Source organism: Tachyglossus aculeatus, chromosome X2, assembly GCF_015852505.1.
Source record: "Tachyglossus aculeatus isolate mTacAcu1 chromosome X2, mTacAcu1.pri, whole genome shotgun sequence".
Classification (NCBI taxonomy): Eukaryota; Metazoa; Chordata; class Mammalia; order Monotremata; family Tachyglossidae; genus Tachyglossus; species Tachyglossus aculeatus.
In genome coordinates this window covers 15,483,049-15,497,112 of record NC_052100.1, presented here as the reverse complement: position 1 = coordinate 15,497,112, position 14,064 = coordinate 15,483,049, and the positions used below count along the sequence as shown (strand labels likewise).

Below are 14,064 nucleotides of genomic sequence, written 5' to 3'. Positions count from 1 at the left end.
ACAGTGAGGAGGTTAGCGAGAGAGGAGCCAAGTGTGTGGGCTGGGCTGTAGAAGGAGAGAAGGGAGGTGAGGTAGGAGGGGGCGAGGTGATCAGACCCAATAATGAGTTTTTGCTTCATGCAAAGATTGATAGGCAACCATTGGAGAGTTTTGAGGAGGGGGGTGTCACTCCCAGAGCGTTTCTGTAGAAAGATAATCCGGGCAGCAGAGTGAAGTATCACGTGTACTATGTCTCACCTGCACCTCGAATTAGACATGTCCAAAACAGAACTCCTCCTCTTCCCACTTGAACCCTGTCCCAGCACCTGTCTTCTTTTTCTTTTTCTGATGTTTGTTAAGCCCTTACTATGTACTAGGCACTGTACTAGATGCTGGGTTGATTCAAGCTAATCGGGTAGAACACAATCCCTGTCCCACATAAGAAGAATAATAATAATTATTATTATGGTATTAAGCACTTACTATGTGCCAGGCACTGTACTAGGCGCCGGGGTGGAGACAAGTAAATTGGGTTGGGCAGTCCCTGCCCCACATGGGGCTCCCAGTCTTAATCCCCATTTTACACATGAGAGAACTGAGCCCTGAGAAGTGGAGTGACTTGCCCAGGGTCACGCAGCAGGCAAGTGGCGAAGCTTGAACCCATGAAGTTCTGTCTCCCAGGCCCATGCTCTATCCACTACACCAGGCTACATGAGGCTCACAGTCTTAACCCCCCTTTTACAGATGAGGTAACTGAGGCCCAGAAAAGTTAAATGACTTGCCTGAGGACACACAGCAGAAAAGTGGCAGGGCTGGGATTAGAACCCAGATCCTTTTTTAAAAACTGGTATTTGTTAAGCGCTTGCCATGTGCCAGGCACTGTCCTAAGCACTGGAATAAGTGCAAGGTATTCAAGTGGGACACGCTTTATGTCCCACATGGGGCTCACAGTCTTAATCCCTATTTTACAGATGAGGTAACAGCACAGAGAAGCCAACAAGTCTTGTCCAAGGTCACACAGCACACAAAAGTAGCCGGGATTAGAACCTAGGCCTCTCAATTCACAGCACTGTGCGCTTTCCACTCGCTTCACTGCTTCTTGAAGGTTGTGTGGGGTTGTTTGGACGGCGGCCGGGCTGAGGGAATCCAGAGGAACCGGCCATGGCCAGGGTAATCAGGGCAGCTGCTCTCTTGTGGCGACTCTGGAGCCTTAGGTCAGCACTCAACGTGTGCATCAGTACTTTAATACGTTATCTTCTATGAACTCCTCCTACCTGGAATCTTCTTTTTGTCCCTCCTTCCATCTAGTCCTTGGGCAGGGATCACGTACACTATGTTCTGCTGACACCTCAAACTAGGCGTGTCCAAAACAGAACTCCTTTTCTTCCTTTTCATTCATTCATTAAACTGGTGTTATAAAATGAAAAGACAATCTGATTATGGAACAGTTTGTTCCCATCCACTGAAATAAACATCTCACTTGCATGCAATAACTTGGGACAACAACATCAGAACAACATAACGCACAGACACAGAGTTGCTCATCGCTTTCATCTCCCACTGCTGAGATTCTTGTCTTACCCCAGAAGAGCCCTAACACTTGCATTCCAAAATTTCATTCAGTACAATCCTCTCCTTTGCACCAAAAAAAGAGATGAGTTTGGGGCACAGAGAGGAGAGAATCTCCTCAAGCCCTCTACTTGATTCTTCACACTTACTGTGTACCGAGCACTGTCAAAGATCTGTTGGGTTTCTCTTTCTCTGCCCTGTGCAATTGTAGATGGCCCCTGATGGATGGCTTGCAGGCAGGTGCAGAAACTCCAGGACCAGGTTTCTCTGCGGGAGATCCCTGCAGCCAAGATCTTGAAGCCCTGCTTTCCCTGAGGACAGGCTCCAAGGTTAGGTAACGACGGGTAAATTCCTAAGGAACGAGTGTCAGATCTGACCCCAAAGGGGCATGGTTGGAGTATGCTGACCCTGTAGTGCCGGTGCTAAAGGACGCCCCTGGATCGAAGAATGCTTTGGGCACAGCGGGCGGGCAACTACCGTTCACATGACTTGTACTCTCCCGAGTGCTTAGTACACTGCTTTGCACACCGTACGTACTCAATAAATAGGATTGAATGAATGAATGGACATCCTGCCATGGGAGTACATCTTATCAAACGTCTCTCGCCCAGCTTAAAGAGGAAGAACCGCACCTTCAGTCCCCTCTCGGACCGACCTACTCACTGTGCCTCATGCTCATCTCGTGCATCTCCGACTCCTGGCTCACACACTCCCTCTGGCCTGGAGCTTCTTTTACCCCCTGCCCCCTTCCACATCCATCATACCACATCTCTCCCCAGCTTCACAGCCCTCCCGCGGTCATATGGCCTCCGGGAGCTCATCTTTGATTCATTTTTCTTTTGTCCAGGTGGTCCATACTCCGCCTAACTACAACATGAGCCCTTCATGGCCAACATTGCACCCACACTTACCTACCTGTAACACGTTTAAACACACTGGCTTTTCATTATTAATAATAATAGTAATGGCATTTGTTAAGCGCTTACTATGTGTCAGGCACTGTACTAAGCGCTGGGGTGGATACAAGCAAATTGGGTTGGACACAGTCCCTGCCCCACTTGGGGCTCGGTATCAATCCCCAATTAACAGATGAGGGAACTGAGGCCCAGAGAAGTGAAGTGAGTTTCCTAAGGTCACATAGCAGACAAGGGGCAGAGGCGGGATTAGAACCCATGACCGTCTGACTCCCAGGCCTGTACTCTATCCACTGTGCCATGCTGCTTCTCTAAGCATTTTCTTATCTGCACATCCAATTTTCCTTTCTCTTCTTCTAGCTGTAAGGTAGTTGGTGTTTGGCTCCCCTGCTGGGCTGTGGTTTCCTCGAAGGGAGGAATCCATTTTCTAACTGTATTATATTAGTCAATCAATCAATCGTATTTATTGAGTGCTTACTGTGTGCAGAGCACTGTACTAAGCGCTTGGGAAGTACAAGTTGGCAACATATAGAGACAGTCCCTACCCAACAGTGGGCTCACAGTCTAGAAGGGGGAGACAGAGAACAAAACCAAACATATTAACAAAATAAATAGAATAGGTATGTACAAGTAAAATGAATAGAGTAATAAATATGTACATACATATATACAGGTGCTGTGGGGAAGGGAAGTAGGTAAGACGGGGGGAAGGAGAGGGGAACAAGGGGGAGAGGAAGGAGGGGGCTCAGTCTGGGAAGGCCTTCTGGAGGAGGTGAGCTCTCAGTAGGGCCTTGAAGGGAGGAAGAGAGCTAGCTTGGCAGATGGGAAGAGGAAGGGCATTCCGGGCCAGGGGGATGATGTGGGCCGGGGGTCGACGGCGGGACAGGTGAGAACGAGGCACGGTGAGGAGATTAGCGCCAGAGGAGCAGAGGGTGCGGGCTGGGCTGTAGAAGGAGAGAAGGGAGGTGAAGTAGGAGGGGGCGAGGTGATGGACAGCCTTGAAGCCGAGAGTGAGGAGTTTCTGCCTGATGCGCTGATTGATTGGTAGCCACTGGGGATTTTTGAAGAGGGGAGTAACATGCCCAGAGCATTTCTAGACAAAGACAATCCGGGCAGCAGCATGAAGTATGGATTGACGTGGGGAGAGACACGAGGATGGGAGATCAGAGAGAAGGCTGATGCAGTAGTCCAGACGGGATAGGAGGAGAGCTTGAACGAGCAGGGTAGCGTTTTGGATGGAGAGGAAAGGGCGGATCTTGTCAATGTTGTGGAGCTGAGACCGGCAGGTTTTGGTGACGGCTTGGATGTGAGGGGTGAATGAGAGAGCGGAGTCGAGGATGACACCAAGGTTGCTGGCTTGTGAGACTGGAAGGATGGTAGTGCCGTCAACAACGTGCCACAGTGTTCTGCACAAGGGAGGTTCTTCCCAGACTGAGCCCCCTTTTTCCTCTCCACCTCCCCATCCCCTCTGCCCTACCTCCTTCCCCTCCCCACAGCACCTGTATATATGCTTTTACGGATTTATTTCTCTATTCATTTTACTTGTACATATTTACTATTCTATTAATTTTGTTAATGATGTGTGTCTAGCTTTACTTCTATTTATTCTGATGACTTGACACCTCTCCACATGTTTTGTTTTGTTGTCTGTCTCCCCCTTCTGCACTGTGAGCCCGTTGTTGGGTAGGGACCGTCTCTATATGTTGCCAACTTGTACTTCCCAAGCGCTTAGTACAGTGCTCTGCACACAGTAAGCATTGAATAAATACGTTTGAATGAATGAATAAATACCACTGTTACACCAGCTTCCTTTCTCTCCCTAGCAGATGATTTCAACGTTGCTTTTGATGAAAACCATCTACCATCTCAACTTGGAGGAGCGGGAAAGAAAAGATCAGGACAGAAGGGAGATAAAAGTCTCAGGAGCGAGGAGGTAAAGGAAATGTCACTGAAGAAAGACATCTGCCCCAAAAAGTGGTGAAGGGAGAAGAAGAGGGAGAAGCATGGCATCCTCCAAAGAGAACAGGCCATGAGATGATAAATGAAAGCATCGGGGAGATTGGGAAAAAAAAGTCTCTGAAGAGAGGAGAGAAACTTAACAGAGTTCCTGGAAAAACATGTCAAGGGATGGGGTGGGAGGACGGGACGTATGGCCTGCCCAGGAGAAGAGGACAGGCAAGGAAAATGGAAGACGCAGTGAGAGGAAAGGAAGACAAGGTGCGTGCACACCAGAGGTGCATACTGCCGAAGGTACGGCCGTCCCGAGCACCCCTGTTATTCGTTCAATCGTATTTACTGTGTGCAGAGCACACAGTAAGTACAATTAGGACAGTGCAATTCGGCAACAGAGACAATCCCTACCCAACAATGGGCTCACAGTCTAGAAGGGGGGAAGCAGACAACAAAACAAAACAAGTAGACAGGCATCAATAGCATCAAAATAAATGAATAGAATTATAGATATGTATACATATCATTAATAAAATTAATAGAATAATAAATATGTACAAATATACAAAAGTGCTTGGGGGCGGGGTAGGGGGCAGAGTAGGGGGAGGGAGTAGGGGCGATGGGGAGGGGAGGAGCTGAGGAAAAGGGGGAGCTCAGTCTGGGAAGGCCTCCTGGAGGAGGTGAGCTCTCAGTAGGACTTTGGGGGGTGGGGGGGGCAAGTGAGGTAGTTTGGCCGATATGAGGAGGGAGGACATTCCAGGCCAGTGGTAGAGTGTGGGCCGGGGGTTGACCGTGGGACAGGCGAGAAAGAGGCACAGTGAGGAGGTTAGCGGCAGAGAAGCAGAGCGTTTGGGTTGGGCTGTAGATGGAGAGCTTTGAAGCCGGTAGTGAGGAGTTTTTGCTTCATGCGAAGGTTGATAGGCAACCACTGGAGACTTTTGAGGAGGGGAGTGACATACCCAAAGCGTTTCTGTACAAAGGTAATCCGGGCAGCAGAGTGAAGTATAGATAGACTGAAGTGGGTAGAGACAGGAGGTTGGGAGATCAGAAAGGATGCTGATGCAGTAATCCAGTCAGGGTACGATGAGTGATTGTACCAACAAGGTAATGGTTTGGATGGAGAGGAAAGGGTGGATCTTGGTGATCTTGTGGAGGTGAGACTGGCAGGTTTTGGTGACGGATTGGATGTTTGGGGTGAATGAGAGAGCGGAGTCGAGGATGACACCAAGGTTGCGGGTTGTGAGATGGAAAGGAGGGTAGTGCTGTCCACAGTGACTGGAAAGTCAGGGAGAGGACAGGGTTTGAGAGGGTAGATAAGGAGCTCTATCTTGGACCTGCTGAGTATTAGGTGGGGGGCGGACATCCAGGTGGAGGTGTCCTGAAGGCAGGAGGAGATATGAGCCTGGAGGGAGGGAGAGAGAACAGGGGAGGAGATGTAGATTTGGGTGTCATCTATGTAGAGGTGATAGTTGAAGCTGTGGGAGTGAATGAGTTCACCAAGGGAGTGAGTATAGATGGAGGACTAAAGGGGACCAAGAACTGACCCTTGAGGAACCCCTGCAGTTAGGGGATGGGATGGGGAGGAGGAGCCCGCGAAGGAGACTGAGAATGAACGGTCAGAGTGATAGAGGAGAACCAGGAGAAGACGGGGTTCGTGAATCCAAGGTTGGATAACGTGTTGAGGAGAAGGGGACGGTCGACAGTGTCAAAGGCAGCTGAGTGGTCGAGGAGGATTAAGATAGAGTAGGAGCCATTGGATTTGGCAAGAAGGAGGTTATTGGTGCCCTTTGAGAGGGCAGTGTCAGTGGAGTGGAGGGGACGGAATCCAGATTGGAGGGGTCCAGGTGAGAGTTGGAGTTGAGGAATTCGAGGCAGCGAGTTTAGATAACTCGTTAGATCTTCCTTCTTTCAGCTGAAGGGATTAATTTAGGGCTCGGTAATGAGTTGCCTCGTTTGGTTACTGCCAGTGTGAACCGGGTATTTTTTTTGGTTCCCCAGTTCTGTTGTCCCTGTTGTGGGATGGGTTTGCAGCCGGGCCCTTCCTGCCATCAGGATCCAAAACTTGTTTAAAATGTACTAGAGAAGGAGAGAATGTTTCTGAAAAATGCAAATCATCATCATCATCATCATCAATCGTATTTATTGAGCGCTTACTATGTGCAGAGCACTGTACTAAGCACTTGGGAAGTACAAATTGGTGTGATCGCAGCCACCCCAGCTCCTTGGGGCACAGATCAAGCGGGCTTTCCAACCTGGAGGAATTTTTTTTTTTTTTTTTTTGTAATTAAAGAATGCCTGCCACTGTCTCCCCACGGCTGGCCATCTCCACGGGCACAGGAGCCCCAGTGCCAGGGCATTTATTTTAAATTTAGGGCAGTGGGAAGGCAGCTCTGGCTCTTCCCCTTCCGCGCCCCCAAGAGCGACAGGAGCAGCAGCTCACGGTGACCGGCCAGGAAAGCCGCATCTGCAGCGGCCCGGACCGGGGTCCTCCCTGCCGCGGGGCTCGGCTCCAGGTTCATCCGATTCGGAGGCGATCCTGTGGAGATCCCGGGTTCCTGCCTCCCTGGCTTCACTGAAAGCCCCGGCCTCCCTCTCCCTGGCTCCTCCTGCTCGTCAGATCGGGCAACTTAGTAATGCAAAGTGAGAGACGGGTCGCCCCTGAAGTCACAGAAAAGGGCCGCCTAATAGCATCTTGAAGATTTTCACCCGAATAATGTGTCGTAGCGAAAAATGTGCTGCCCTGCACCTTGTGGAACCAACAGGACGAAGAGGAAACGGTCCCAGAGCGGAGAGGAATGATCGTGGTGGGTGTGGTGGGCCTCGTCCTGTTGGCCACAGAGAGTCCCCCCCACGACCGGCCCTCCGCTGGGGAGGCAGAAGGCAGATGTCCAACCTGAGGGCCCGTCGCAGATGGGGCAGGCTTTATGGGAGCACCTGGCTCCCTGGTGACACAGGCCTCGACTAGGGTACCGTGGGCCACATCTGCTGAGGCCATGGGCCTCTTTGATTTTTATTTTTTTAGCCTGTTCCGGGGTCTCTGCCCAGCTCAGTGCCCTGGGGCTGGAAGGGAACCACTTCACCCGAGCCTTGCAGCTGAGCCCCAGCCAGATGCAGCCCTTCCTGCTGCACGGACATGGGAGGGTGGGAGGCTTCCTGGTCGCTGTCCCTGCTCCTGGGGCCGGGGCCAGCTCTGTTGGAGAGGATCCCGTTGGGGCTGAAGTTGGTGCTCTTCTTGGAGGGCTTCGTGCTGGGTGGGTGCAGTATGGCCTAGTGGATACAGCACGGGTCCGGGAGTCCGAAGGACCTGCGTTCTAATCCCAGCTCTGTCACGTGTCTGCTGTGTGACCTTGGACAAGTCACCTCACTTCTCTATGCCTCAGTTACCTCATCTGTAAAACGGTGATTAAGGCTGTGAGCCCTTGTGGGATAGGGACTGTCCAACCTGCTTATGCTGTTTCAGTGTGCCATCCCTCAGAAATGAGTTCTTAGTGTTTATTTCTTTGCACTCTCCAATAAATCTGAACACGAATCAACCGAATGCTCCATCGTGGTGATTGCGAGTATTTCCTTTGCTTTTCCAATAATTTCCGCATCTATTGAGAAGCCCAACGGGCCCGAAGGTGGCCTTTCCCCAGCTCCATGCCGCCTGTCTGCTTCTCCTCAGGCTACAGCAGCTGCACAGGGTCCCATCTGGCTGAGGCTGATCCACGCCCTTGATGACCCAAAGGATCCTCCGACCCTATTAGTGGCTTGAGAGCTCCCGGGACTGGTGTGGAAATTCAGGAGGGCCAGGAATCCCCAAGTGGGTCCCTCCAAGCCCACACCACCCAAAGCCGAACCAAACCCCCAAGGGACGAAAAGCAGCGTGGCTCTGTGGAAAGAGCACAGGCTTTGGAGTCAGAGGTCATGGGTTCAAATTCCGACTCTGCCACTTAGCTGTGTGACTTTGGGCAAGTCACTTAACTTCTGTGTGCCTCAGTTACCTCAACTGTAAAATGGGGATGAAGACTGTGAGCCCCCTATGGGACAACCTGATCACCTTGTAACCTCCCCAGCTCTTAGAACAGTGCTTTGCACATAGTATGTGCTTAATAAATGCCATGAAAAGAAAAGAAAAGGGTCAGCTCCAATTGTACACGAAGCTGCCTTGAGCTTCAGGGGCTCCCTGGAAGCTGTGAGCTCAGGGCTTGAGATGGGGCATAGGAACCCTGGGGTGTCCAGCATCATTGCTCTCCTCGTGGATGTTTGTCATGAGAGAATTGGTCCGGGCTGGTCCTTTCCAAATAGAGCCTGTTTTAGCTCGGGTGAGTGCCTGAGGGTCAGTCAGAAGAAGGTCCTTCCAAAAGAGAAATCCCGGAGGGGCCCCTGGATGGGTAGGCATATTTCTCCAAGTTGGTGCAGCCCATTATTCGTGTCCCCAGCCTGATTTCCATGAGATGGAACCTCAAAAAATCGATCCAAATGGAGTCACTGGAGCCAGCTTTCTGGAAACAGCCCTTAGCTCCCTACACTAGAGAGGCCTACCTCTCCTCTCTGAAAATCTGGGGTTTTCCTTGGAACTCTGGAAATTCCACAATTTCTGCCAGGCTAACGCGACAGCCTCTAGATAGCCTTGAGAAGCAACGTGGCCTAATGGATAGAGCACGGGCCTTGGAGACAGAAGGACCCGGGTACTAATCTCTGCTCCGCCACGTCTGCTTGACAAGTCACCTTGGACAAGTCACTTCACTTTCTGGGCCTCAGTTACCTCCTCTGTAAAATGGAGATTAAGATTGTGAGCCCCATGTGGGACAGGGCCTGTGTCCAACCTGATTAACTTGTATCTACTCTAGCACTTAGAACAGTGCTTAGCACATAGTAAGCACTTAACAGGTACCATAAAAATAGTGATTATAATAATTATTATCATTATTTGATTTCTAACGACTTCCTGGTCCCAGGGAAAACCTCACTGGTCAGTGCTCATTTGGTTGATCCCACATGCTTCCTGACTGGTGGGCCACAGCCTTGACTTTAGGGAGGATTTCAGAAGGATGGGAGGTGACAGGATATTTCAAGGCCAAAACCGTAGTGGGCAGGCGGAAGGGGTTCAAGGAGGTGGGTCTTCCCAGGGCTCAGGAACCCAACGGGGCAAGGGGAGATGGAGAATTAGCAATGTCACTAGGTTTGTTCTAGGGTCTCGTCCTCCTGGACGGGCATCGTGACACCCGAACATGGTTTCATTTTGTAGGTCAGTGAAAATGACCCAAGTCAGTGTTCCTGAGGGTGGGCTGGAGAAGGTGCCGCGCTGTTGCTTATCACCACAGATTCTTAACGTTTTGGCTCCTGCTTCCCACTTTGGACACCGATCACTCTCAAAGGAGCTAGCGTGACCTAATGTATTTAGAGCATGGGCCTGGAAATCAGAAGGACCTGGATTCTAATCCCAGCTCTGCCACCTGTCTGCTGCGTGACCTTGGGCAAGTCACTTCACTTCTCTGTGCTTCAGTTAGCTAATCTGTGAAAAGGGGATTAAGACTGTGAGCCCCAAATGGAGCCATGGACTGTATCCAATCTGAATAGCTTGCACCTACCCCAGTGCTTAGCACAGTGCCTGGGACATAGTAAACGCTTAACAGACACCGGTTTTTTTTTTTAAAAAAAGAGCTAGCGACCGGACCTCTCTCTCCAGATAGGAAAAATCTGGAATTGTTCTGGCTCAGATGGTTAGAGGGATAGCGAAAGTCCTAAATGGGGTCTTGCAGAACTAGGATGTCAGTCACCTGATTTTCTGTGACTCTCCACTGTTCTCTTGGGTGTGCCTTATCCAACTACATGCTGGCCAGCTGCTTTTGACCAAAGTGAGGGCTCTGTACTCTCTACTATGATACTCATGCCTCTATTCCCCTCTAGACTGTAAGGTAGTTGTGAGCAAGGAACGTGTCTACCACTCTGTTATACTGTACTCTCCCAACCTGTCCCATGACCAGCAGCGGCTTTGACTGGAAAGAAGGGCCCAGGTTGCGCTGCGGGGCTGCTACTTTGCTCTGGTGACAGAACTTGGCTCGTTCTGGATTGTGTACACTCAATCAAGATGCCATTTTAAGCAAATTCCTCCTTTCTTTTGATGAGCAACAAGAAGAAGAGAAGCAGCACGGCTTAGTGGAAAGAGCATGGGCTTGGGAGTCAGAGGTCATGGGTTCTAATCCCAGCTCCACCACTTTTCAGCTGTGTGACTTTGGGCAAGTCACTTAACTTCTCTGTGCCTAAGTTACCTCATCTGTAAAATGGGGATTAAGACTGTGAGCCCCACGTGGGACAACCCAACTACTTTGTGTCTACCGTAGCGCTTAGAACAGTGCTTGGCACATAGTAAGCTCTTAACAAATACCATCATTATTATCATGATGATGATCGCATGCAGGAACATGTGGGAACCTTTTCCCAATGAAATTCCTCATCTGATGATTTAAACAGTACTGATTCCTCCACCTTTTGTGATGGTGTGCAGGAATCCTTTCTCTGAGAGATTTTCATGTTGATGCTAGAATACGTGAATCTTCCCTTGAAAAGTTCCAGAGTTGCCCAGATGGTCCTCCCCAGATTGACGCAGGTTCAGTGTGGCTATCTGGCTGCTGTTCTTCTGCAGTGGGCACATTCTGTGCTCAGTGACCCCCTGAACCACAGGTAACAGTAAATACTACTTCTTCCAAGATAAAGAAACTCATTCTAAACCAAGTTGGCATAAATACTTCAACATCCAATTTGAACATGATTACTTGGAACGACAAACGGGGTGATGTTGAAAGTACCACAGAAGCCCAGAGCAGAGTCTACAGGCCTGGATCACCTCCACAATCTGCCTCCTTCACCCCTGGGCATGAGCTGCAGAGCACTGCAGGCAGAAATCTAGATATCAGGCCGACTTCATCCACTTCAAGTTTAACTCTGCCCTCTCCTCTGTCCAGCAAAACGATTTCTCCATGCTTACTGACACCTGTGTCCATCCCCCTCGCACTTTGTTCCAGACCACCCTCGCCCCAAATCTCCCAACCCTTTCCGTTAATAACATAGCCACACATTTGTTTTGAGAAAATTGACACTATGAGGTGTGATTGCTCTATAGTCTCCCTTGCCTCTCCCCAATCCCTCCCTTTTCCTCAACTCTCCCATGTTTCCCAGCAGTATCTCTAGAAGAGATCTCCTGCCTTCTCTCAAAATCAACCCCCTCCACCTGCACATCTGACCCCGTTTCTTCGCACCTCATTAAAATATTTGCCCCCTCCTTTCCCACAACCATCTTCAACTGTTTGCTCTCCAATAGCTTCTTCCCCACCACTTTCAAATATGCCCATGTCTCCCTCATCCTAAAAAAACCCTCCCTGGACCGCATGGCTCCCTCCAGCTATCGCCCTATCACCCTCGTATCATTCCTCGCCAAACTCCTTGAGCAAATTGTCTATGTCCACTGTCTCAAGTTCCTCTCCTCCAATTCTCTCCTTGACCCCCTCCAATCTGGCTTCTGTCCCCTTCACTCCACAGAAACTGCCCTCTCAAAGGTCATGAATGATCTCCTTCTTGCCAAATCCAACAGCCTCTATTCAAACCTAATCCTCCTCAACCACTCAGCTGTCCTCGACACTGTCGACCACCCCTTTCTCCTGGAAACGTTATCCAACCTCAGCTTCACTGGCACTGTCCTCTTCTCCATCTACTCCTACTCCCTTGGAGTACTCATTTGCTCCCATGGTTTCAACTACTACTTCTATGCGGATGGTACCCAAATCTACATCTCCAGCCCTGTTCTCTCTCCCTCTCTGCAGTCTCACATTTCCTCTTGCCTCAACTACATTTCTACTTGGATATTCTCCCATCACTAAAACTTAACATGTCCAAAACAGAGCTCCTTATCTTCCCACCCAAACCCTGTCCTCCTCCTGACTGTCCCATGACACCACCATCCTTCCTGTCTCACAAGCTTGTAACTTTGGCTTTATCCTTGATTCCTTTCTCTCATTCAACACTCATAGTCAATCTATCACTAGATCCTGTTGGTTGGAACTTCACAACATCGCTACAATCCACACCTTCCCCTCTCCATCCTAACTGCTTCCACATAAATTCAATGACTTATCCTACCCCTCCTGGATTACTGCATCAGCCTCCTTGCTGACCTCCCAGCCTCCTGTCTCTTCCCACTCTAGTCAGTGCTTCACTCTGATGCCCGGGTCCTTTTCCTACAAAAACGTTTAGTCCACAGTTTCCTACTCCTCATGAACCCCCAGTGGTTGCCCATCCACCTCCGCTTCAGACATAAACTCCTCACGATTGGCTTTAAAGCACTCGTCACCTTGCCCCCTCCTACCTCACCTCGCTGCTCTACTACTACTACCCAGCCCACAGACTTTGCTCCTCTAATACTAACCTTCTCACTGTACCTCGATCTTGTCTATCTCACCGCCGACTTCTTGCCCACATCCTGCCTCTGGCTTGGAACGCCTTCCTTCCTTGTATCCTACAATTACTCTCCTCCCTTTCAAATCCTGTTGAAGGCAAATCTCCTCCAAGATGCCTTCCCTAGGCCCTCCTTTCCTCTTCTCCCTCTCCCTTCTGCGTCACCCTTTGTTCTTCCCCCCTCCCAGCCCCACAGCACTTATGTACATATCTGTAATTTATTTTGATGTCTGTCTCCCCCATCTAGATTGTAAGCTCGTTGTGGACAGGGAATGTGTTCATTATTTTGTTATACTGCATTCTCCCAAGATCTCTGTACAGAGCTCTGTATACAATAAGAGTGAAATAAATATGATTGACTGATTGACTAGGAGATGGGGAAGCAATAAGCTGGGAGTAGGTTATTGTGTCAGGTTCAGTACACATCTTTCCTGATTTCTTCAGAGATATGGTAACTAAAAAAACCTTGTGGAAACTTAGGTGAGGTATTGAGGGAATCCTTCAGCTTAGTAGGGTACTCTGCATGTGTGTAGCTGTCAGTCAATCAATCACATATTTTAAGTGCTTTACTGTGTGCAGAGCATGGTACTAAGCTCTTGGGACGGTACACTACAACAGAATTGATAGACACATTCCATGCCCACAACGAGTTTACAGTCTAATAATAATGATGGCATTTATTAAGCGCTTACTATGTGCAAAGCACTGTTCTAAGCGCTGGGGAGGTTACAAGGTGATAAGGGTGTCCCACGGGAGGCTCACGATCTTGATCCCCATTTTCCAGATGAGGTAACTGAGGCACAGAGAAGTGAAGGGACTTGCCCAAAGTCACACAGATGACAATTGGTGGAGCCGGAATTTGAACCCATGACCTCGGACTCCAAAGCTCGTGCTCTTTCCACTGAGCCACGCTGCTTCTCTAGAGAGGGAGACAGACAGTAATATAAAGAAATGAATTACAGATCTGTACATAAATGCTGTGGGGCTGAGGGGGAGGGGAGTGAATGAAGGGAGCAAATCAGGGTGATGCAGAAGGGAGTAGGAGAAGGGGAAATGAGGGCTTAGTCAGAGGAGGTCTCTGGGAGGAGATAGGCTGCTATTGAGGTTTTGAAGACGGGAAGAGTGATTGTCTGTCGGATATGAAGAGGGAGGGCGTCCCGGTTTAGAGGCAGGACGTGGGTAAGAGGTCAGCAGAGAGACAGATGAGATGGAGGTACAG

At 49.7% G+C, this 14,064-nt stretch overlaps 1 long non-coding RNA gene across 7 annotated transcripts in view; it reads left to right on the top strand.

Moving 5' to 3' along the window:
* Nucleotides 1-14,064, top strand: part of LOC119949475 — a 43,543-nt gene that overhangs the window by 9,011 nt on the left and 20,468 nt on the right. For 4 of the 7 annotated variants that reach the window (XR_005457205.1, XR_005457202.1, XR_005457200.1 and 1 more), the window contains exons 4-5: nt 1,760-1,877; nt 4,289-4,809. This is a non-coding gene — a long non-coding RNA (uncharacterized LOC119949475). Of the gene's footprint in view, nt 1-1,759; nt 1,878-4,288; nt 4,810-14,064 lie in introns of those variants that run through there. The other 3 variants (XR_005457203.1, XR_005457201.1, XR_005457206.1) reach the window with 2 other exon arrangements.